Below are 26,408 nucleotides of genomic sequence, written 5' to 3' on the forward strand. Positions count from 1 at the left end.
TTTACATGCGCTGTGCAGTTGTACAACCAGCTAGGATATATAAAATAGGTAATATGCCAGATTTTGTCAGTGGCAGAGTTCTCATTCTTTTTTGCTTCTCCCTTGTTTACCATATGCCAAAAGCTTTAAGTTTGGTTCTGCTGTTGTCTCTTACCCTCTTACCCTCTGTGATGGCTGCTCTAGGACAGACCTCCGCCACACAGCGTTAGCAGAACTTTCAATCAATTGGGGTGTCTTCTCACCTTCCTTGATGCACTCTGATAGTGGCTCGCCAAAATGTTACTTAAACATGAAATACCCTGATAAAACCAAAGGACAAGTGGCATTTGACAAAACAGGAACAGGTTGTTTAATTAAACATAGTAGCCGGTAGAAAAGTTACAGGCACAGGGTCTGAGGACTGTCTCAATTTACAATCAGTCTTCAGCCCTTCAAACCTCATCTGTTCCCAATCAAAAGTTAGCCTTTATTACATGTAATAAAGCAACCAAATGGTATCCTATGGGAGAGGTTGGCCTTGCAGTAGTTAAAAATAAATGTAGTTGTTTTTCATGACCAGGACATGTCAAACGTAATGTATATGCCCTGCTTTTTAAATACACTGTACCCTCCCCAGTGGATTGTTTAGGGCCTACCCTAGAGGTGACCGATACGTATTGAAAAGGAGGTTTTGGGCCTGGAAAAAGATATATTTTGCAAGGCTGGAAATGGAATTTTAAACTACACAAATAGGCTGCATTGGCAATCCTGAGACATTATGTGAGAGGCTTTGCATTCAAATCCAGGACCACAGCCACAATATCACTTCCAAATAGACCTGGTAGCTTCTCTCGAATACGTTGAAGCAATCTCTTTCACTTGAAACCACTCTTCTCATTTGCCTATGGTCCATATCAGTTGCCACACTTGGGTGAGTCCAAGGCAATCCTTTTTCTGTGGGCCAGCTGGAGACTAGCTTTTCAAGCCCTCACAATAAACTTTCAGAGTCCAGGGTACAGGAGAGAGCAGGCACTGTCTAAAGTTCATCTCACATGTGCAGACAGCCATTATCTCCCAATAACAGTATCATTTTTCTATTCTTCTTGTCTTCTTGGTTACAAGCACCACTATGCTTTTAAGGTGACTGAATCCTTAGCTTGATTGTTACCACTACATTTATCTTTGTAAAATTCCCACACAAGTATATTTTGTAGTATGGGCAGGGTTTTCTAGCACATGATACCCCAGAAAGTATAGTTTACTGGCTTTCCAACATGCCAGAAGGGAGGTATAAGTATGGAAAAGTGTTCCATACTTTGGTAAAAGTGTTAGCATGGCACCACAAAATTAAACTACTTACAAAATGTTCAGGTCAGCTACTTAAACAGGAATCCTACTTTTTAATTGTCCAGACAGGTCAGAAATAGGCATAATGTTTAAAGAAATGCTGATAGGGATTCATGGGGGTTCAAATGGTTTTCTATATAAATATGGAGATCCGCGCTTTTTTAAAAAGGTGCGATTGAAGATGCTGAGAGATATGGCTTTTACCTGGGCCAGAGTGAGGAAGGCCCTGAAACTTACATACTACATGGCCATGTCTCCTATTTGGGAGTCTCCTGGTTCCCCGGAATGGACAAAAAACAGCCTCGCAAAGCCCTTAATGGATGTGGACATTAATTACTGGTCTCAGTTAATGATGGAGGGAGCATTGGTATCCTGGGAAGAGATTTCTTGCGTCACTAATAACAACTTATCCAAGTTTAAATACTTTCAAATAAAGAGCTGGAGCCAGGCGATAGGATCACAAGTAGGAACAACAAGCGCCATCGAGGATTTACTTCAAGGAAAAACTAGGAAGATAAAGACAGCAATCCTTTATTGGGCCATCTTAGAAGCAGAAGACGGCGATTTCACTCTGCCATCTTGTCTGTGGGGAGAGCATATCTTGGACGTCGATTTGGAGAAGTTATGGCAAGTATCTTTTGACATACTACATGTTATAGTCTCTCCTGCCAATATAAAACACAATAATTTTTTCTCTTTTTTACAGAGTTTATTGGTCTCCCGCTAAGCTTGCTAAATTCTCGAAGGAGATTATTCCTTGTTGTCCTAAATGTAAGATGGAAAAAGCAGACGACCTCCATATGTTTTTAACATGTCCTACCTTGCATAATTATTGGTGTGCGGTATCTGAAGGTATGGAAAGTATATTGAAGTTGAATGTTCAGGTCAGTACCTCACTTGTATTTTTTGGTATTTTTGGTATTGCTTTGAATTTTGAATCCCTTTCTCGAGAGACAAATAAGTTACTGTTTTATTTAATCATATTAGCTCAAAGAGAAATATGTAAATTATGGATAAAATATACAGCACCAATTTATTTAGATTGGATTAATGCAATTAGGTATACACTGAAATTAGATAGCATAAATTGGAAGAGAAAAAAACATTTTTGGACTCCATGTATCTCTTGGATGGACAAGCTTTAAGAATAAGGTCCAATGATTTTGCCTTTTTGTAGTTTAAAGTACCCTAAGATCAGTTTCACGGTGGTCAGTTAGAAGAACTGAATTGATTTTTATCTCTAATGGGTATCTACAAAAAGTGCTTCCAATAAGATCTTCGGAGATTATGAGCATTCCTGGTTGCATTCGGCATCAGTGGTTGGTAACAAGGGAAAGATCTTCGAGAATATCTTTTGGCATATGAGGACAAAAAAAAAATGTTCAGGTCAGCTCACTACCTTTGAATCCCTTAGCCTGCCTTTTAGTCCACCTGTGCCAATCTTATGCAGAGTTCCACTTTTCAAAGCGAAATCCTTGATTATGATGAGTGATCTATGTATTGCATTCCTCCCCCCAAGAGTTAGGTGATGTTATGCCTCTGATGTGTTTAAAGACTCTTTTATCTTGGTCCACTGCTTGACTTGTGAGTGGAAATAACAAATAGGCACACCCCCTTTGTATGGTACAACTGTGTAAAAATCCCCTCTCCCAGTCATAATGTATTGCTAGGAATATGCTGGGAGGATTCTGACAGTTCATATTTGCATAGTAGGGTGCAGTGAGCAATCCATTGTCACCATGTAGAGTAGTAAATATGGAAGGGTTTTACCCCTGCTAAAAGTGGTCCAGACTAGAAAGAAATCAAAGTACAAGTCACTGTAGGAGGAGGAACCTATTTAAATCTAACATATTTACGATATAGGCACAAGGGCCCTCGTGGTTCTGGGGCAGACCCAGAACAGGAGCTAGGTGATATACGGGGAGGTGTTATGGTGTGCAAATGGAATGTCTGACATAATATTGACTGCGAAAATATCAATGTCAAAAATATCAGAGGCGGAATATCGACGTCAAGTATATCGAAGTCCTATCTACATTAAGGTAAGTATATCGTAAAAAATATCGTAAAAACTATTGTTTTATTTTAACGTTTAAAAACAATATAAAATTAAATAAATAATACATATAATTAAAATGAAGATAGTTAAAACTATGTTTGAAATTATATGTAATACATATAATGTAAAAAGATGTAAACAGAAATATATACAATATAATATATATATACTTAATAATATTTACAATTAATAACCTATAAATTGTTTAAAAACATTTTATAAATTATAAATACATGCATACATATACAACAATAATATAAATAAAATATCAAAACGTTACATAACAAATTATAAAAAATCATTTTAAATAAATGATACACTACATTAACTAAAACAGTAAATATTGGATAGCTTAGGGGTAAAAATTATTGTTCCAACTCCAGAGACTGCAACAGTAGGGAAAGTGTTAAATAGCGTAGGGGTTACAATTACTATTTCAACCCCGGAGGGTGCAACAGTAGGGAAAGTGTTAGATAGCGTAGGGGTTAAAAATACTATTCCAACTCCAGAGGGTGCAACAGTAGGGTAAGTGTTGGATAGAATAGGGGTTAAAATTACTATAAAAACACACACAGGATAAAGAGGGGTGAGAGGACAAGGATCCCTCTTCGACCTGCAGCTCAACTATTATATCTGACATAAAGAGGAAGGATAATAAAATTGCATGAAAGTAGGTGAGTGTGTGGGAATGCACCCAATTTTAAAAAAACTGCACTCACACACAGCAAGCTGTGTCATGCTTCATCATAGGGCTGCTAACACACCTCTGCGTCAGCCCAAAGCTGGAGGTGGGCAATAGGGAGGGGAAGAAAATACAACACAAAGTGTAAAGTGTAAGATCACAGGTGAGATAATGGTGCTGAAAAAGTGATATAAAACTGGTGTCAGGGAGTCCTTATTGTAATTTTATATTAGGTACCATGTCCAGAATTAAAAAATGATCGTGGATGCTAGGTTGTAGAGCTTATAATGAGACGCCAACCCCTTCACTCTGCATAGGTGTCGACATGTTTCAGCCAGCAAAAAAAATGAATATGCCAGCTCTACTCTGGACTCTCACCACTGTGATCCCTGGGTACTCACCCTCCCTCCTACAAATCCCGAGGTAAAGGGGAGAGCCCCTCACTCTTGGAGAGGAACCAAGTTTATCTATACTACTATTATAAAGAGAGAACTGTGTCCTTTGAGCCAGGTAAACTCAAAAAGTACACCACCAATCACAACACCCAATACAGCGTTGGAAAGGGGAGGTCCAGGAGGCTGCATCGATTGCTAAATTCAATGACTTCATACATGTGCAGGTGATAGAGTGAAAGAAGTGCTAAAGTAAGTTTAACAGACTGATGCAACATCGTACTGAAAAGTAAAAGATGCGCTCAAAGCCAAGTTCAATCCAATGCAGATTGTTAATTATGAAATCTACATCTTCAACCAAGCATGACAACAGGTTAGTGATACAATGGATGAGTTTTATGAAAGACTTGATGCACACATTGAACATTGCAGGTTCGATGACTTCACTTATAAAGAAGCCTTGCGCCTCAGAGTCTTCGATGACTGCCTTTCTCATTCTTTTAGAAGGTGCACGTTGACAGAAATACACAATCTAGAGAAAATGCTGATGGCTGAAAGAGCACAAGAACAAGCTGACCAACAAGCTTCTAATATGGAAGCAGGAACAGCACACAATGAATCAGCATTGACCATGAAAGCAAGCACAAGCGTAAGCAAGATGCACATAAGTAAGTCGACCTCTTTGAAGAAATCAAAGCTATGCTTCTCATGTGGATTTTAATTTCCCCATGAAGGTAAATGTCAAGCCCTAGGACAAGTCTGCAAAGGTTGTAGGAAAGAGAACCATTTCATAACTTTGTTCCAAGCTAAGGAAAAATCAAGTGCATCATGGTGGAAAGAATAGATGGACGCGAGAACAAGCCAGAAGCACTCTCACCACATCCACAAAACCAAAACACAACATCAGCTACAACCAGCAGAAACCAAACAAAATCAATCAATGTCAAGTTTGTCGTATACAAGTTCTTCAACATCACAATTGAGCTCCAGCTAAAAAGATGGGTGTGCACTGATGATATCAACCAAAGGACAGCATGCACATTTGGGGTTGTCTACCTGTAAAGAAGCTCACAGTTCAAAGCAGTGTTCAAGTGAATGCTGGAGAATAAAGTAATGCCTAACCACACTCCCGTGTGGCTTATTCTCTTTGCATGCTCCAGGGCTGGGGCAGAAGCTACAGCGGGCAAATTCGTTTTAACTCCAATCTGTCATAGGCAAACTTTGACATAAATTCAGAAAATCTTTTCGTGACACTTGTACTGAAAACTAAGATCATTGCTGAATTACATTTACATCCATCAGTAAAATATTACTAAAATTAAGGTTCTATGTAGTCTCCACCCAAGATAAAAGAATGACCTTTGTAAAACAAAGAGGCTCTATAAACTACCTATCAACTACTTTTGTTACCCTATTACTACTGACCATGGTGCAACTGGACCTTTTGGGCTTTAATTAGCATTTTACAGTTGATATATTTAATGTCATTTATAGACCAATGCATGTTGAGCTGGCTTGACATGCTACTAATGTAAATTTGCCTGCAGTGACAATGGCCGCTTGTCAGCCCCTTGTCTATGTTTTTGTTCATACATGTAGGAGGTGTGTACCCAAGCTACATCACAGATTGTGTATTGAATATTTATGCAACTTGCAGAGTTTTTCCCAAGTTTTGCAATGGACAGACCTAAAAGCTCAACATGAGAATTGGAGTTTGGAAACCAGTCACCATGTTTTAACCCCTTCCACGCTCATGACGAGCTGGGCTCGTCATGGTGTAGCCTCCTCGCACGCTGATGACGAGCCCAGCTCGTCATGTAACATGGGTTTTTAAAAATCTCAGCATACGGCCGTAATTACAATCGCGCCCATGAGGTTAAGGATAAAGCGGATGGACCATGAAGCAGCAATTAAATCAATAAGTACTTGGTCGCGCCTCCAAACTGTTGAACAGAAGTGACATCTGTAAGTGCTGCTGTCCAATTAGGAGGCAGCAAAATGGAGTACCAATGAAGCCAACAAATGGTAAGTAATGGTTGGGATAAGAAGCAGGTACAAGCAGACCCAATAATTCACACTTTACACGCTAACTGCTCAGAGCCGTCAACTCACATACAAAATAAGAACTTGAACTCATTTACATTTTACATCTTGCTGAAAACAGAGCGCTTTTAAGTCTTCATGAACAGCTCTGAGCAGCAATTTCGGATGTGCCCACACTCACAGGGACATCTCTAACCCTCTCACTCGATGTATGTTACAACTACCCGCTCCACCTAGCTTGGCAAGTAGTTAGGTCATTGCCTGGGCAGCACACTTCTGCAATATATCAAAATGAAACTTGTGGTCTGGACGGAACGATGTGGGAAGAGCGCCAGGGTGAAGAGAAGACAGCCTACGCATGCACTCACATTAAGTGCTCAATAGTAAAAAATTCAAGCAAGCGTCCAAGATGACAATAATCTGTGGGAGGAGTAGCACAGGATGTCAAGCTTCTGCACCTGGGTAAGAGATCCGGGGGAGAAGGGGACAAGCATGCTTGCTCACAACTGACAAAGAAGTTTTGCAAAAGCAGATGAAAAGGAGTTCTTGGGCCAAAATCCACTAATAAGAAAAACACACAAAGAACAACAGGAAATAGCATGCTACAATGAATAGAAACGGAGGAAAAGTAAATTTCAGGCACATTATTAAATGAAAAGAAAGGAGATTTATATTGATTACAATAGATTTCACTAGCACAGAGCAAGCGTTGTGCAGGTGAAACGTAACAAGCAGAGCACAAGCACTGTGCAGGCAAACCCTAAAAGGTAGAGGATGCCAAATGTATTTATGGAAGCAGCCAGAAGAACAAAGAACTAATGAATTGCCTGAGGATGCAGAGAAAATGAAGATGTTAAGGAAATAATTTTAAGACTTAGACAGAAGAACAAAGAGGGGCATGGCTTCTGCACCGACCAAGATGGTGATGGACTCTTGAGCTCTGGCAAAACGTGGAGCTCTTTACTCAAAATACAGTCGATATCAGTCAGCTCATACCCATGTTGGATATATTCAAGGAACTGTGATGCTCTCTGCAGTACAATTGCGCTTGCAGGTGCCCTTTACACAGCCTCTTTAGTCTTCTGTGCCATGGCGGTGAGTTCTCAATATTAATAAGCAGCCATTGTTTTAAGTGCGACGCCTAGCATTCTTCTGCCTCAGTATGCAGTGGAAGTTTCATTCTACTTTGCTCTTCTAATGAAGTTCTCCATGAAAAATGCACTGAATGACTTGTAACATATTTACAGTTTAATACACTTTGTTTTGCCTTCATTTACCCAGTGAGTTGGTGGTGAATTTATTTTCTATTACGGTGCAACCTCCATTTTGGGGTTTTTCTCGCAGCTCCCTTTTCAGTTCCTGTCGCATTTGAGTCCCCCTGTCATTGAGATCACCTGCTGGAATAAAAATAATTATAATGCTTAAATGACTGCCATATTATGATGTGGGTCTTTTTATAAACTGCTATTACATATTGAGCCAAATGACTGTGAATACTCTGTCTTCTGTGACCCAGTAGCTGTATGGAATAACATCATATTTGTGTCCTGCTATTTTTTGTATTTTTCTCCAACATGGATATGAACCCTATTTAATGTTTTACTCCTATGTCTATACTTCCTATTGTACTTATTAGGCTAGGAGGTTACTAAAATGGCAAGTGATCCTCCATCACCTATCCTGTCCTGTCATAGGGGCTAATTGCAATGGCGGTTTCACCGCAATCGTAAACCACTTATCCACCCACCAAATTACAATGCGGGTGATGCGCTGGAAGACGCAAAGTCTGTCCGACATGGGTCCACCACAGGTAATCATCACGATTTCCTGGCAGACCCACCCTGCACCAACAATATGGTGGTGGTATCTAGCAGGTTTCGTCCGCCACATTACGATGCTGCCTCCCCCCCAGCCAGTGTATGGCAGTGAAACCTCCATTCACTGGCTGGCGGAGATTGCATTTGATAGCGGGCCACCTTGTGTTGGGGGAAGTGGATATGCACTGGGGGTACCAAAGGTACCCCCCCTACATCTCCCTGCACCAGGTGGCAGACACTGTGTGGTACCTGCCATTTAGTGCAGGGAAATGCAAACACAGTATTTCTCAATAGTGGTTGGTCAACGCACACCTATTCTTGAAAAAGATTTCAATTTTAATCTCAATAGTTTGATCAGTGTGCTGTGCCGATAGTGTGTACCTAATCACACTCAATGTAAACTGAAGAGGGTGGCCAGCCTGCTATACTGCCTGCTGGACTCAGACATGCACAACTATAAGTGATTTACAATTGTTTACAAATACTTAACAAAAACATAATCAAAATTTCATTCACAATTTTTTAATCATATTGATTGTGACTTATTCTTCCTCTAACAATTATTTCCAAAAAGAACATTAAACATACAATCCTTGATGAATACAAAATTCAATTAAAAAATAATAACATTCAGTATAAATGTACAAACATAACAATTTCTTGTTTATACAATACAGATGTCTGTAGACCAATGCATTTCGGGACATGTATTGTAAGTAAAAGATAAACAAATGTTAATCAGTAAATGAACACAGTAGTTGGTTTATCGGTGCCTTTAAAATTCAGCCAGTTGATGCAGAGTCGGATAGTGTACATCTTAGTATACACCTACATTACATCAGTATGGGTCAAATTCAAGACACCCGTATTTATGAAGTTTAAGAAAAGAAAATGAAAGTATAGAAACCATCACCTGTGCAAAACCATAGTGAACCGTTCCCAAACAATGCGTTAGCCTCAACTTACTCCACTAACGAACCGCAGGCAACATCGGCTGTTTGGATTCAGGAGTGAACCAATTTAGAATCAAATGTTCTGGGGGGTAAAAACAATCTTGCTTCAAGAAACTGGTAAAAACGCACTGTCTTAAAAAAAGAACTTACATGCTTGTTACGCTTACTCATAAGGCTTTACTTGAATAACGTTCCGCCTGCAAATGAACCCAAATGCAAAAAGTAAGTATTTGTCCATACTCCATACCAACAATATCACTCAACTATCGCCCTTACGTACTGTGTATTACAAACTAACAATCTTCCGCGTCTAGTCCTCGTTATGCCGCCATAAGCTCCTTTCTCCTCAATACTCGCCCCGTCAAGTGACGTCGCAGCTTGATTATCATAGTAACGAGTATACACTTATAAATCCATGCTTACAAATCACAGACTCCCCTCCCTGCTATTAGTTTCCTCTAGTAACAGCACAACGTGGTATTCATAGAAACGATTCCACGCTGATATTCCCAAAGTGTAACCTTTGCAAATTGCTCAGAGCTAGAAAAAAAAATATTAGTCTTTCACCAAGTCAAACATAATACGCCAAGCCAGAGCAAGTAGTCACTTTTGTGATGTAAAATGCTAAAAATGCGAGTACGTGAGATGACCACTCTGTTCCTTCATTTAAACAAAAACCCGTAAGTCCTCAATTCAACATGAGCAACCAAATCTTAAAGAATACGCAAGAGACAAATCAATGCCTCAAAACACCACTAAATACACATATGGCCTACATCATCTACATTTCCTTCCAAAAATTATAACAAACCAATAACTTTCAATGAAAGAACCAGAAAAGAAAATATGGAAGAAAAGCAGCGTCTGTGTTAGAACAGATGACTTATGTAAAAAAAATGAACTTGTGCATCACTTATTAAAAAAGACAGTTCATTGAAGTTCGAACATTGACTAATATATTAAACATTAGTTCTCAAAAACAGCCCATTGCAATACGGTCATTAAGACTCAGTGGGGCCATTGTTCCCAAGCGCGTAATCCAAAAGGACTCCCTCTGCTGTACTCTTTTGTTAATATCAAAACCTAAGCTATCTGACACTGTCTCTATAATTGGAAATCTGAGCTGTGCTATTGTGTGGTGTTTCTCAGACGAATGTGTTGCTAACAAAGAGTTTATCACTTTATTTTGAATTCTACTCTTATGCACAGTGATTCGAGTTTTAATTTTTCTTCCGTTTTGCCCACATACAGCAGTCCGCATGGGCATTTCACTGCGTAAATGGATTTGTTTGTATTGCAATCACCTTTATAGCGCAATTTTACTTTTTCTCGTGTGTGGATGAGAAATGATGTTGCCACGAATCACAATATTGCAGTGTACACAGTTTGCACATCTCCGCATGCCTGCTGTTTCAGATGTTTTCAATGACTTTCCACTGTTTAACACTTCTTTTATATTCTTTGTCCTTGTGTAGGCAAAATGCGGTCATTCTGCAAAAATATTCTGAAAATCCGGCTCTGATTGTAGAAGCTCCCATTGTTTATTAATGATACTCCGCATCTTCTGAGAATTAACTGAGAATGTTGAGACAGAAGCACTCATTCGGGGTCTCTGTTTTTTTCATTAAAAGAGTGACTCTGTTTTGTTTCAAAGCACGAGAAGCTGATTCATCAAGTAGTTTAGTTGGGTACCCACGTCTTTCATATTTTCTCTTGAAATCAGATATGTTTTCCAAACAATTCAAATCTTGTGATACTATGGGTTTGATCCTCAAAAATTGAGAATAAGGTCAACTTTTTAAAAGGCTTGAGGGATGGAAACTTTAAAAATGTAAAAGACTGTTTTTGTGTGTCGGGTTTTTAAATAATTTGGTAGTGAGTGATTGGTTGTTTATCTCCACCCAAACATCCAAGAATGCTATTTTGGTCTTGCTTAAAGAGTAAGTAAACTTAATCCTTGGATATCTGGTATTCAAACAGTTAATATTATGAATAAGTTTAGTTTATGTACCTGACCAAATGATGAAAATCAGCTATTTTGAATGGCTGGAATAATTATTTGTTCAATTGAACGGAACATCAATGGGTTTTGCAGGAGCACCTGCCTGCGCCAACACATTTATGGCGAAGTATGAGGAAGAACATATTTTTCAAAATTTGTATTGGACAGAGGATTTTACAATTTTTCTGCAGATATATTGACGACATTTTATTATTTGGTCGGGTACAGAAACTAAACTTATTAAAAATTGTAACTGTTTAAATACCAGAAATCTTAGGATTAAGTTTACTTACTCTTTAAGCAGAACCAAGATAGCATTATTGGATGTTTGGATGGAGATAAACAACCAACAACTCACTACAAGTTTATTTAAAAAACCAACAGACAAAAACTGTCTTCTATATTTTCAAAGTTTCCATCCATCAAGCTTTTTATAAAATTGACCTTATTCTCAATTTTTGAGGACCAAACTCATAGTATCTAAAGATGAGAATTGTTTGGAGAACATATCTGATTTCAAGAGAAAATATGAAAGACGTGGGTACCCAACTAAACTACTTGATGAATCAGCTTCTTGTGCTTTGAAACAAAACAGTCACTCTTTTAATGAACAAACAGAGACCTGAATCCCAAAGCAGTGTTTTAGTCTCGAAATTCTCAGTTAATTCTCAGAAGATGCGGAATGTCATTAATAAACAATGGGAGCTTCTACAATCAGAGCCAGATTTTCGGAATATTTTCGTAGAACGACCGCTTTTTGCCTACACAAGGACAAAGAATATAAAAGAATTGTTAAACAGTGGAAAGTCATTGAAAACATGTGAAACAGCAGGCATGCAGAGATGTGCAAACTGTGCACACTGCAATAATGTGATTCAGGGCAAAATCATTTCTCATTCGCACACTGGAGAAAAAGTAAAATTGAGGTATAAAGGTGATTGCAATACAAACAATGACATTTACACAGTGAAATGCCCATGCAGACTGCTGTATGTGGGTAAAACAGAAAGAAAAATTAAAACTCGAATCACTGAGCATAAGGCTAGAATTCAAAATAAAGTGATAACCTCTTCGTTAGCAACACAATGGTCAGAGAAAAGCCGCACAATAGCACAACTCAGATTTCAAATTATAGAGCCAGTCTCAGATAGCATAGGATTTGATATTAACAAAAGATTACTGCAGAGGGAGTCCTTTTGGATTAAGTTCTTGGGAACAATGGCCCCAGGGGGTCTTAAGGACCGTATTGAAATGAGCAGTTTTTTGTGAACTAATGCTTAATATATTAGTCAACGTTAGAACTTCAATGAACTGTCTTTTTTAATAAGTGATGCAGGAGTAAAACATGTTTTACCTAAGTCATTTGTTCAAACACAGACTCTGCTTTTCTTCAATATTTTCTTTTCTGGTTCTTTCACTGAAAGGTATTGGTTGGTCAACATTTTTGTACTCGCTTCAGCTCAAGGAAATGTAGCTGATGTAGGCCATATGTGTATTTAGTGGTGTTTTGAGGCATTGATTTGTCTCTTGCATATTCTTTAAGAGTGGGTTTCTTATGTTGAATGGAGGACTTACTGGACGTTTTTTGTGTAAATGAAGGAACGGAGTGGTCGTCTCACGTACTCACAATTTTAGCATTTTACATTACAAAAGTGACTACTTGCTCTAGCTTGGCGTATTACGTTTGACTTGGTGAAAGACTAATAAAGTGTTTTCGAGCGCTGAGCAATCCGCAAAGTTTACACTTGGGAATATCAGCGTCGAGTCGTTTATATGACTTTAGTAACGTTGTAACGTTACTAAAGGAAGCGGGTACGAAGGAGGGGAGTCTGTGATTTGCAGGCGTGGATTTATAAGCGTATACTTATTACTATGATAATCATGCTGCGACGTCACTTGACGGGGCGAGTATCGAGGAGGAAGGAGCTCATGGCGGCATAACGAGGAATAGACGCAGAAGATTGTTAGTTTGTAATACACGGTACGTACAGGCGATAGGTAAGTGACATTGTTGGAATGTGATTTAGAGGTATAGACACATACCTACTGTTTGCGTGTGGGTTCATTTGCAGGCGGAACATTATTCATTATTAAAGTAAAGCCTTTCGAGTAAGTGTAACAAGCATGTAAGTTTGTATTTTAAGACAGTTCAATTTTACCGTTTTTTTGATGCACGATTGTTTTTACCCTAAGAACATTTGATTATAAATTGGTTCGCTCCTGAATCTAAACAGCCGGAGGTTGCCTGCAGTTTGTGAGTGGAGTAAGGTGAGGCTAACGCATTGTTTGTGAAGATTTTACTATGGTTTTGCACAGGTGATGGTTTCTATACTTTAATTTTCTTAATCTTTAAGAATACGGGTGTCTTGAGTTTGACTCACACTCATTTAATGTTGGTGTATTTTAAGATGTACACTATCTTACCCTGCATCAACTGGCTGAATTGTAAAGGCACTGATAGACCAACTAATGTGTTCATTTACTGATTGACATTCGTTTATATTTTACTTTACATTTTTTCCCCTGAAGAAGGGACAATATATATCCCGAAATGCATTGGGCTACAGACATCTGCATTGTATAAAGAAGAAATTTTTATGTTTGTACATGTATACTGAATGTTATTTTTTAATTGAATCTTGTATCCATCAAGGATTGGATGTTTAATGTTCTTGTTGGAAATAATTCTTAGAGGAAGAATAAGTCACAATCAATTAATTAAATAATTTCGAATGAAATTTTGAGTATGTTTTTGTTAAGTCTTTGTAAACAATTGTAAATCACTTATAGTTGTGCGTGTCTGAGTCCAGCAGGCAGTGCAGCATGCTGGCCACCCCCTTCAGTTTACATTGAGTGTCATTAGGTACACACTATCCGGCACAGCACACTGCTCAAACTATTGAGATTAAGATTGAAAACTTTTGCAAGAATAGGTGTGCGTAGACCACCCCCCATTGAGTTATTCACTTACCTACATCAGGCCTATAGCATCCGGTGAATAAAAATGTTGTTCGAATCCATATCTACATGAACTGATAATTGAGCAACAACAAGAGCCTAGACTGAACAAGCTTCTGAAATCTATGGCTTAATCCAAGAAGTCATCAATTTGTAAGCACACAGTGGATCTATCAGTTACCAGTTGAAACAGCTTGAATTCAGCGCTAGACGTGAACTGAACCAGAGACTCCACGCATCGACACTCATTCAATACCATAAAGCTGAAAAGATTCCGCGAGGTCTGAGGTTAGCCATTAAGCCGATGTTATACCGTTTGCAACATAATCCTCAATTTATGGAAAAATTGTATCAGATTCTCAATAAATATTCACTGGATCTAATCCTGCTCATTATAGAAGAACTGGCTAAAACAATTGAAGAACTCAATATAGAAATATCAAGTATTCGCATGGATTTGTCGAGCAGGATGCCGGAGGACGAGTGGAAAAATTGTTTGGAAGACCTGAACTTTAAACTAGAGGAATATGGCAAGGAACTCCAGGAGACAAAACTACGCAAATTTAAACGCAACACATTAGATTATAAACTGAATGAGGCATACACCTGGGCAGAGGTGTATGCCCAAAGAATTTTTACAAGACGAGCCAATATATCATCTGAGGAGAGTGTCACCAAAGAAAAAGATACGGATTTAACTAGAGCACCGGTTAAACTTCTGCAACCTGTTTCAGTGGAGAAAACATTTGAAAAACCAGGTTCTTCAGGCCAACAAGTGTCAGTCCCTGGTTCCAGATTTAGAACATCCACCAGATGCGACCGCACAAAAAGAAAGCAAAAAAAAAGGAGAGGCCAAAGAAAAAAAAAGGGAAAAGAGCAAGACAGGGCTGAGGAGTCAAACAAGACCCTCATAATTACCACACCATCCTACACTTTAACATTCAAGGAGGAAAATATCTTTAATAAAGGTATCACTTTTGTGCCGACATACGCAGTTTCTAGTTTTGAGAATTACATTTCTTTCTACAAGTTCATGAGGACATTAGGACTAAGAAACTTCTTTGAAAATGTAGTTCCCCCTCAAGATTCTCAGAGACCAAAATGTGAACTGTTTAAACCTGAAAGCACTTTTGAGGCTCCAATATCACATAAAACACTGGATCTTTTCAAATCACTTGTGCAGAAAGATTTAAGGAAATTAAACTACAAAAAGAACTGCAGAATGGCCTGCATTATGAGCAGAACTGAAAAAAGTATACTGACACAATTGACGAAAAGAACAGAACTCACTTTTCAAAAGGATGATAAGGGCGGTGCACTTGTTTTAATGGATACAAAATTCTACAATATGAAACTGAACTTGCATGTGAATGACACTAATACCTACATGCCACTGGAGCAAGATCCCACACTAGAAATTTAAAGACTTCTTCAACAACTAGTGGATAAAGCATTGAATATGGAATGGATCACTGAAAGTATGGCCACATTTTTAATCTCCAAATTTCCACGAAGACCAAAATTCTATATGTTTCCCAAATTTCATAAACATTTGGAGGATCCAGCGTTCCAACCCATAGTGTTGGGATGTGGATCTCTCTTTGAACCAGCTGGGAAACTGATTGATAATTTTTACAACCTTTAATTTAATAATAGCACACATATATCCAGGACACAGCAAATTTCATTCTCAAAACTGGAGAGAACAATTTTAACAACAAACAAGGAATATTTGCATTGCACGATTGAGGTTGTATCCCTGTAAAGAACTATAACTCACACTGATGGACTTGAAGCTCAAGAATGGTTATTACTATGGGAAACATCACTTACAACGCATTTATTACAACGCACTACCATTACAACGCAACCATTACAACGCAAACCATTACAACGCATTGCGCTGGGGGGCGCTCCAGGATAGGGAATATATTTAATTTACTATCCAACACCTTCCCTACTATCCACGGGGACAGGAGTTGGAATAGTAAATTAAATAAATCACTATCCAGCGCTTAAAAGCACTATGCGTTGTAGTGGTATGCGATGTAAAAACCGCGTTGTAACAGCAGGCGTTGTAATAGCCTGCGTTGTAACGACACCAATCCATTACTATGGCATCCTGAAATTGACATCAATCCAATCTTTCTGCTTGAACTAACCCACTTATGTCTTCATCACAGCTATTTTGAATGGCTGGAAAAATTATTTGTTCAATTGAACGGAACATCAATGGGTTTTGCAGGAGCACCTTCCTGCGCCAACACGTTTATGGCGAAGTATGAGGAAGTGTAAATGTAGTTGGAGAAATGCACACCTTACTTTTTCAAACTGTTCATTTACTCATATTACATCATTGGTTTTCTGAAATCTGTATTAATCATTGTCGGCGTGCTAACTTTTGGCGCTCCACCCGATTGCGTCACAATTAAGTCAAAACACAAAAAGAACAACATTCTGTCCCCTTAGCTGCACAACCTATAATAATGAATTTAATGCATCAAATTCGTAATCAGTTTATCATTAGTCCAATATTTATCATCTTCATCATCTTCATCTTTTTACTCCGTTTTATTCTTCAATCCATTCTATCCATTTCCATAAGAATTCCACTCTTCAAAAAACACAGGAGTCATCCTTTCCTCATGCCACGTTTTAATGTGAAATACCCAATGCATTTCGGGAATAATCCCTTCTTCGGGGGTTTCTACAGTATAAAAAAATTGAACTACATCAGTTTCACCAATGAGCATAATTTACAAACTACTTAATACATGTTAGTGAACGTTATTTACAAGCGTTATGTGTATCAAACACTGTCTATCTTCAGTTCCCTTACACTAGTATTCAACATAAATGCTGTGCTTAACTGATACCTTCATTAACATGCACATCGAACAAACTGTTCAGTTCTCAACATTTCCCAATTTCACCTCCCACCTTCATGTTTACTCATACGATACCAGAGTGTTCCTTTCTCCCCTATCCCTGCTGCCCAGCGATGCTAATGGTGCAAGCACGCTTACCGTGGCTTCTATTAAAAATTGCATTCCAACTGCTGCTGACGCTGTCTCAACATTTCCTAGCCTGCTGTTCCATGTTGTAGATTTACCCGCTAGCCAGTCAAGCTGCTAACGGCGAGAGGAGGGGATGTAACTTGGCACCCGGTCTACAACATGGAACAGCAGGCTAGGAAATGTTGAGACAGCGTCAGCAGCAGTTGGAATGCAATTTTTAATAGAAGCCACGGTAAGCGTGCTTGCACCATTAGCATCGCTGGGCAGCAGCAGGGATAGGGGAGAAAGGAACACTCTGGTATCGTATGAGTAAACATGAAGGTGGGAGGTGAAATTGGGAAATGTTGAGAACTGAACAGTTTGTTCGATGTGCATGTTAATGAAGGTATCAGTTAAGCACAGCATTTATGTTGAATACTAGTGTAAGGGAACTGAAGATAGACAGTGTTTGATACACATAACGCTTGTAAATAACGTTCACTAACATTTATTAAGTAGTTTGTAAATTATGCTCATTGGTGAAACTGATGTAGTTAAATTTTTTTATACTGTAGAAACCCCCGAAGAAGGGATTATTCCCGAAATGCATTGGGTATTTCACATTAAAACGTGGCATGAGGAAAGGATGACTCCTGTGTTTTTTGAAGAGTGGAATTCTTATGGAAATGGATAGAATGGATTGAAGAATAAAACGGAGTAAAAAGATGAAGATGATGAAGATGATAAATATTGGACTAATGATAAACTGATTACGAATTTGATGCATTAAATTCATTATTATAGGTTGTGCAGCTAAGGGGACAGAATGTTGTTCTTTTTGTGTTTTGAAGTATGAGGAAGAACATATTTTTCAAAAGTTCGATTGGACAGATGATTTAAACATTTTCTGCAGATATATTAACAACATTTTCATCATTTGGTCGGGTACAGAAACTAAACTTATTCAAAATATTAACTGTTTGAATACCAGAAATCCAAGGATTAAGTTTACTTACTCTTTAAGCAGAACCAAAATAGCATTCTTTGATGTTTGGGTGGAGATAAACAACCAACAACTCACTACCAGTTTATTTTAAAAACTGACGGACAAAAACAGTCTTTTACATTTTCAAAGTTTCCATGGATCAAGCCTTTTAAAAAAATTGACCTTCTTCTCAATTTTTGAGAATCAAACGCATATTATCAAAAGATGAGAATTGTTTGGAGAACATATCTGAGTTCAAGAGAAAATATGAAAGACGTGGGTACCCAACTAAACTACTTGATGATCAGCTTCTCGTTCTTTGAAACAAAACAGAAGCCAGTCAGTCAGGAGGTCTTTATTCGATTTGCATCATAAAAGACAAAATACATTAAAAAAAACAGTTCATACAATTTTACATATAAGATAATAAATACGTTACATTTTAAAACCATGTTAAAAAAAGTATTAAATTTAGACAATGATGTACAAAGGACCCCTGACTACATAAGAGCAATACTAAGATGCAACTAAAAACTCATAAAAACATATACAATGGGAACTTCATTTACCAAGGTTGCGAATGCGGATTGACCAAGCCCAACTCACAAATTTTGCTACACCAATGGCGATAGGGGGAGAAGTATCAGTTTTTAGAATCCTAGCCGCTGCAACAGCAGATCTAGTACCTAATAAGCGGCAAACTGGTAAAAGCCAAACTTTTCTGGGTAACGAATACATAGGGCAGCAGAAGAAAAAGTGTTCAATATTCTCTACTGCTGTTACACAGAAAGGACACTTATCGCTGCCACCAGTCAACCAAGAGTGCGTAAGCCCCCGCACAGGTAACAAGCCTACTCGTAATTGATGATATAGTTTACGATCATTTGGCTTGGTTATTAAGTCCCAGTAGGCTTCGTATTTAGGGACATCCTTAACAACCAAAAATTCCAGTGACATGGAAGGAACAACAACCGTGGTGGATCTCCTCTCAGCGATCCAGTGCCAATAAATATCTTTGAGAGCCTTTTTTGATGGAAAGGTAGCACGTGCTGGATCAACCCATTGTGCCTCCAGGCTCAGATTTTTCAAAAGCATCCTGAGATGAGAGAACCAGGGTACCCTATGGGCCCCTTCAAGCCCCCTCACCTCAACGATGGCCTCAGCAAACAGGGTTAATTTGGGTGTAGTCCACAGATGACGCCACAGAAGCGAAAAGTAACAGTTGATGGGCAGAATGCAGAACAATGTCATACATTCACCCCAGTATAGAGATCTGGGCATAAATCCATCGTCTCTTTGCACTCCACACCACCACAGTTCAGACATGGCCATATGCAAATCAGCCTTGACCCTGTGCCTCATGGGAAAAGTCATTCCCGAACTGCCAAGCCATGTCTTCCGTGGACCAGAATCAAGCATCCTAGAACCGGTTTCTGGCTATCAGCCGTCTTCAGTCAGGATGGCATGACTCCAGTGGTGTGGAGAGCACGGGACTCACGTCTGAGCATACCCTTCCCACTCGGGGTGACAAATGCAAAAACAACAGTTGATGGACAGAATGCAGAACAATGTCATACATTCAGCCCAGTACAGAGATCTGGGCCTAAATCTATAATTTTTTTGCACTCCGCAGCACCACAGTTCAGACATGGTCATATGCAAATCAGCCTTGACCCTGTGCCTCATGGGAGCAGTCCAGCCCAAACTGCAAAGCCATGTCTTCCATGGACCAGAATCAAGCATCCTAGGACCGGTTTCTGGCTATCAGCCATCTTCAGTCTGGATAGCATGACTCCAGTGGTGTGGAGAGCACGGGACTCACGTCTAAGCATACCCTTCCCACTCGGGGTGACAAATGCAAAAACAACAGTTGATGGACAGAATGCAGAACAATGTCACACATTCACCCCAGTACAGAGATCTGGGCCTAAATCTATCATTTTTTTGCACTCCACAGCACCACAGTTCAGACATGGCCATATGCAAATCAGCCTTGACCATGTGCCTCATGGGAACAGTCCAGCCCGAACTGCCAAGTCATGTCTTCCCTGGACCGGAATCAAGTATCCGAGGACCGGTTTCTGGCTATCAGCCATCTTCAGCCAGTATAGCTTGACTCCAGTGGTGTGGAGAGCACGGGACTCACGTCCGAGCATAACCTTCCTACTCAGGGTGACAAATGCAAAAACAACAGTTGATGGACAGAATGCAGAACAATGTCATACATTCATCCCAGTTCAGAGATCTGGGGTTAAATCCATCTTTTGTTTGCACCCCACACCACCACAGTTCAGACATGGCCATATGCAAATCAACCTTGACCCTGTGGCTCATGGGAACAGTCCAGCCCGAACTGTCAAGTCATGTCTTCCCTGGACTGGAATCCAGCATACTAGGACCGGTTTCTGTCTATCAGCCGTCTTCAGCCAGGATTGCTTGACTCCAGTGGTGTGGAGAGTACGGGACTCACGTCTGAGCATACCCTTTCCACTCGGGGTGACAAATGCAAAAACAACAGTTGATGGACAGAATGCAGAACAATGTCATACATTCACCCCAGTTCAGAGATCTGGGCCTAAATCCATCCTTTTTTTTTAACTCCACCCCACCACAGTTCAGACATGGCCATATGCAAATCAACCTTGACCCTGTGCCTCATGGGAAAAGTCCAGCCCGAACTGCCAAGCCATGTCTTCCCTGGACCAGAATCAAGCATCCTAGGACCGGTTTCTGGCTATCAGCCATCTTCAGCCAGGATAGCTTGACTCCGGTGGTGTGGAGAGCACGGGACTCACGTCTGAGCATACCCTTCCCACTCGGGGTGACAAATGCAAAAACAACAGTTGATGGACAGAATGCAGAACAATGTCATACATTCACCCCAGTACAGAGTTCTGGGCCTAAATCGATCGTTTTTTTAACTCCACACCACCACCGTTCAGACATGGCCATATGCAAATCAACCTTGACCCTGTGCCTCATGGGAACAGTCCGGCCCGAACTGCCAAGTCATGTCTTTCCTGGACCGGAATCAAGCATCCTAGGACCGGTTTCTGGCTATCAGCCGTCTTCAGCCAGGATAGCATGACTCCAGTGGTCTGGAGAACACAGGACTCATGTCTGAGCATACCCTTCCCACTCGGGGTGACAAATGCAAAAACAACAGTTGATGGACAGAATGCAGAACAATGTCATACATTCACCCCAGTACAGAGATCTGGGCCTAAATCCATCATTTTTTTGCACTCCACACCACCACAGTTCAGACATGGCCATATGCAAATCAGCCTTGACCCTGTGCCTCATGGGAACAGTCATTCCCGAACTGCCAAGCCATGTCTTCCGTGGACCAGAATCAAGCATCCTAGGACCGGTTTCTGGCTATCAGCCATCTTCAGCCAGGATAGCTTGACTACAGTGGAGTGGAGAGCACGGGACTCACGTCTGAGCATACCTTTCCCACTCGGGGTGACAAATGCAAAAACAACAGTTGATGGACAGAATGCAGAACAATGTCATACATTCACTTCAGTACAGAGATCTGGGCCCAAATCCATCGTTTTTTTGCACTCCACACCACCACTGTTCAGACATTGCCATATGCAAATCAGCCTTGACCCTGTGCCTCATGGGAACAGTCATTCCCGAACTGCCAAGCCATGTCTTCCGTGGACCAGAATCAAGCATCCTAGGACCGGTTTCTGGCTATCAGCCGTCTTCAGCCAGGATAGCTTGACTACAGTGGAGTGGAGAGCACGGGACTCACGTCTGAGCATACCCTTCCAACTCGGGGTGACAAATGCAAAAACAACAGTTGATGGACAGAATGGAAAACAATGTCATACATTCACCCCAGTACAGAGATCTGGGCCTAAATCCATCATTTTTTGCACTCCACACCACCACAGTTCAGACATGGCCATATGCAAATCAGCCTTGACCCTGTGCCTCATGGGAACAGTCCAGCCCGAACTGCCAATGTCTTCCCTGGACCAAAATCAAGTATCCTAGGACCGGTTTCTGGCTATCAGCCTTCTTCACACTAGAAAAGAATTTGCAAACCCTGTCTTAGTATTGGTAGGTTGGATGTCCTAGAACCTATCTCCAACAGAAATATGGTATGGATTCTTTCTAACCTGAGGACCAGGTGAATGAAGAAATAGTATCAAGAGCAAGGCAGGGCAAAGTAGACAAAGGGACAATAAAGTTGCTAAGGGTTAATAACACTAAGTAAGCAAAGTTTGTCAAGGGTCAAACATAAAATTTATTACCTCCCGAACAGGTTACAATCTAAAAAATGTTAAAAACAATTAATACAAGCCACCAACAGTGGTCAATTCATACATCATTATACAGTTAAGGTAAAACAGTCATATATAGTCAAGAGTGAACAAAGTCGACGCGGCGTTTCGGTGCTTTGTTAATCTTCACACCTTCTTCAGGACATTCACAACAATTGACTTGATATCTAAGAAATCAAAACAAGAAAAATTACACTACTTGTCTACACTTAAGAATAACTATTGCTCCTGCTCCACTATCTGTGTTGTTGTTTTATAGAACACAATATCATACCATCTTATTCGACCTATATTCGTCAACTAGACCAGAAAGCTCTAGGAAATATCTGATCTGGTCTTTCTATTTCTAACCCATTCTTGTTTCAGTTAGATAGCCAAATATACGTAGAGAGTTTAACATAGAAAATTTGAAATGTGGTCACCAGATACTGGTAAGCTGCTATACCCTTGGGACCTCTTGCTCTAACTTTTAAACTAATTAGCTAGACACATTGTCTCTGTTTACATAGTCATAGTTGTGAAAATCTCCACTAACTGACCAACATCACTTCTTTGTTGCATATCGAAGTAATTCTATGTCTAAGATTTAGAGTCTGTGCATAAATATCTTGTTTGTACCTGCAGTGTTTGTCAGACGAATCTATCAATTCCTTTCAGCAGATTTATAAGGATTTCTTAGCGATTCTACACTCACTGGAGCTGTGTGTAGAAAAAAAACTATTAAGTGGTCTGTTGGTGTATTTTTATAACGGCATCTGTCAAAATTTATAATACAGTGGATTACCTTCAATGTGAATACACCAATATTCAATGTGCACGGAGGGGCCACCGAAGATGAAAGACAAGAAATCCTAGAAAGGTATGGATCAACAGTTATCTTGACATTCTAGTTAGAATTTTAGAAAGTCTTCTCTATTCAAGACTTATCACTAAACACTACTACTAACCTGTATTCATTTCAGGTTCATAATCATACTACTCTCGGCTCTTGATGATTGCAGATTCAGAATACTCTTCTTTAGGATTGAAGAGACAATATGTGGCTCTAGAATCAAAATATATACAAAGAGGACAATATTTTAGTATTGTTATGCTTGCTGACTGATATCTCTGTCGTGTTTAAAACTGTAAAAATCTCTATGGTCCAGGAACTATAGTGCTACTCTTTGCCAGTAGTAGTTGGATAACTATCAATATTGTTCAACCCGTACAGGTTAAATGTGTTGCCTACACAGGGTGGTATACCTAACTGGCGCTACACGTTGGAACAAAGAAGCAATAATAAGACATCTAGTGTGATACAGCGTTTTAGTAGCGTTAAACATAACTTCAGCGCAAATAGCTCGTTCTTCGACTTCCGGGTTAAAACGAACAGCGTCAGCATAAAGACGCCGCTGTAAACAATAGATTTCAGACCTCGCACCATCACGAAGGCAGCGATTTATACAAAAGCACGGAGGAGCAGGGAGGCCGGAATTCCTAAAACAGGTAGGCGGATACTCTGCCAGTTGGTCTTTAGGTACATAGCGTAAAAATTAGTCACCAGCAAGGATTATTGACTATTTGAACATTAGTTGGGTCTACAATCTTAAACAGCAGATTGAGCGCTATGGTAGTATCACACTTATTATTGCTATTTCTTCATTCACCTGGTCCTCAGGTTAGAAAGAATCCATACCATATTTCTGTTGGAGATAGGTTCTAGGACATCCAACCTACCAATACGAAGACAGGGTTTGCAAATTCTTTTCTAGTGTCAAGATCCCCTCCCTGTCAGATTCAACAGGGGTCCCTCCATCTTTTTGGATATCAGCCATCTTCAGCCAGTACTACCACAGTGGTGTGGAGAGCACGGGACTCACGTCTGAGCATACCCTTCCCACTCGGGGTGACAAATGCAAAAACAACAGATGATGGACAGAATGCAGAACAATGTCATACATTCACCCCAGTACAGAGATCTGGGCCTAAATCCATCGTTTTTTTGCACTCCACACCACCACAGTTCAGACATGGCCATATGCAAATCAGCCTTGACTCTTGACTTTGTCTTGTGGAATATACATGGTCTGGGAAATCCAGTTAAAAGATAAAAGGTACTCTCTCATTTGTCAAAACGTAACACAAATATTGCCTTTTTACAGGAAACATTTGGTAACAATGCTGAATCACTTAGATTGAAATGTCAATGGTTTGTCAGGTATTTGTTCCCCCCCAGCTGTTAATTGAAAGGGTAGTGTTGCCTTCATATGTCATAAATCATTAAAAATACAGATTTTATCTACTAAGGGCTAATTCCGATCTCGCTCAGAAGACCACCGAACACGATCCGGCTGGAAAAAGTACGAGCCGTACGCCTGTTTTCCGCCCGACTCGTACAGCTGTACGAGCGAGCAAGTATGATGCGAGCAATGCGAAATTCACTGACCGAATTGTTTTCAGGTCCGAACTGCTCCGTACGTCTTGTCCATAAGCAAACCGTGCCTTGCAATGGATGTAATTTACGACTGAGCCAGTGCAATGCACGCATTGGACAGCCAGTTTGAGGCAATGTTTTGGGCTCGCAAAACATCCGCGACGTTGCCTTGGGGGGTCTGCGTTGGAACCCCAGTCACCTGCAGCCTTACGACTCGGACACAGGGGGAGACCCAAGGGTCTCCCCAATATAGACATGTACAGTGTGGATGGCACCGCCGCGTACCCACTGTAGGGGGTGCCTTTGTGGGAGACTTGCCCATTCAGTCAATTGAAGCCCATGTACATGTCGTACAGCCGGCTTTCATTGACTTCAACGGGAGTCCAACTGAAACGAGTCCGGCAGCATGCGGCCGCATCGTGCTCGTTCGGTCTGGCTGCAGGAGAATGCTCGCTCCGAAAACACTGCCGTTCAGGCTTGCTCAGAGAACTTTCTGACCCAGATCGGAATCGGGCCCTGAGTGTAATATTAATAGATGTGGGGTATTGGTCAATGCTATCATTCATAAAAAAACAGTTCTTGATTCAATATTAATGCTCAGTTAAATCGGATCCTGATTTTTGCCATAGTATCAAAATAAATTTTACCTCTATTAATAATCTCAATATTATTGTAGCAACTGATTTCAATCAATTGTTGGATCCCTTTATGTTAATGTTAATGTTAATAAAATTTGTCAAAGCCGGTGGTGTCTTGGCACTGAGGACTACAGTAGACATGCTCAGCGCCTAGTCCTGAAACAGCCAGGTCTTTAGTTTTCTCCTAAAGCCCATAAGGGAGCTAGCATTCCTAAATTCCAATGTAAGAGAGTTCCAAAGTTTAAAGGTGCTGTAATGAAAACTGCGGCCACCCCAGTGTACAGGTTGGATTCTGGGCACTAAAGTAGTCTTGTCTTATGGACAGGAAATCTAATCTTCTCTTATGGACAGGAAATCTAAATGAAAATGTATTCCTGATAAATCCCATAAGGTTTTCCAATCAGCCACTACCACTTGTCCTTTATTCCATGTATAGAAGCCTTGTAATCCTGATTCATGTGAATTTACATTTTTTTCTAATGTTCGCCATGCTCTGGTCAGAATTGATTATATTTTAGTTATGTTTCTTTGTTACCAGCTATATAATCATCAGAAATTGGTTATATTTCTGTTTGGGATCATGCCCCGGTTTATCTTCCTTTGATTTTTACATTGGTTATTCTAAATCTGGCCATTGGAGCTTTAATAACAATTTTTTGTCAGATCATCATTTCATAACTAGAGCTACTGCTTTTATCACAAAATCCAAATCCTGTTAATTGTGTAAAAACAATCTAGGGATAAAAATGGATGCTGCAGAAACATTGGTTGAATATTCAGACTCAGTTAATAAAAGGTGCTATTTCCTTTAAAGAGATTAATTCATATGATTTCAGTTTA

Source organism: Lissotriton vulgaris, chromosome 6 (assembly GCF_964263255.1).
Source record: "Lissotriton vulgaris chromosome 6, aLisVul1.2, whole genome shotgun sequence".
Classification (NCBI taxonomy): Eukaryota; Metazoa; Chordata; class Amphibia; order Caudata; family Salamandridae; genus Lissotriton; species Lissotriton vulgaris.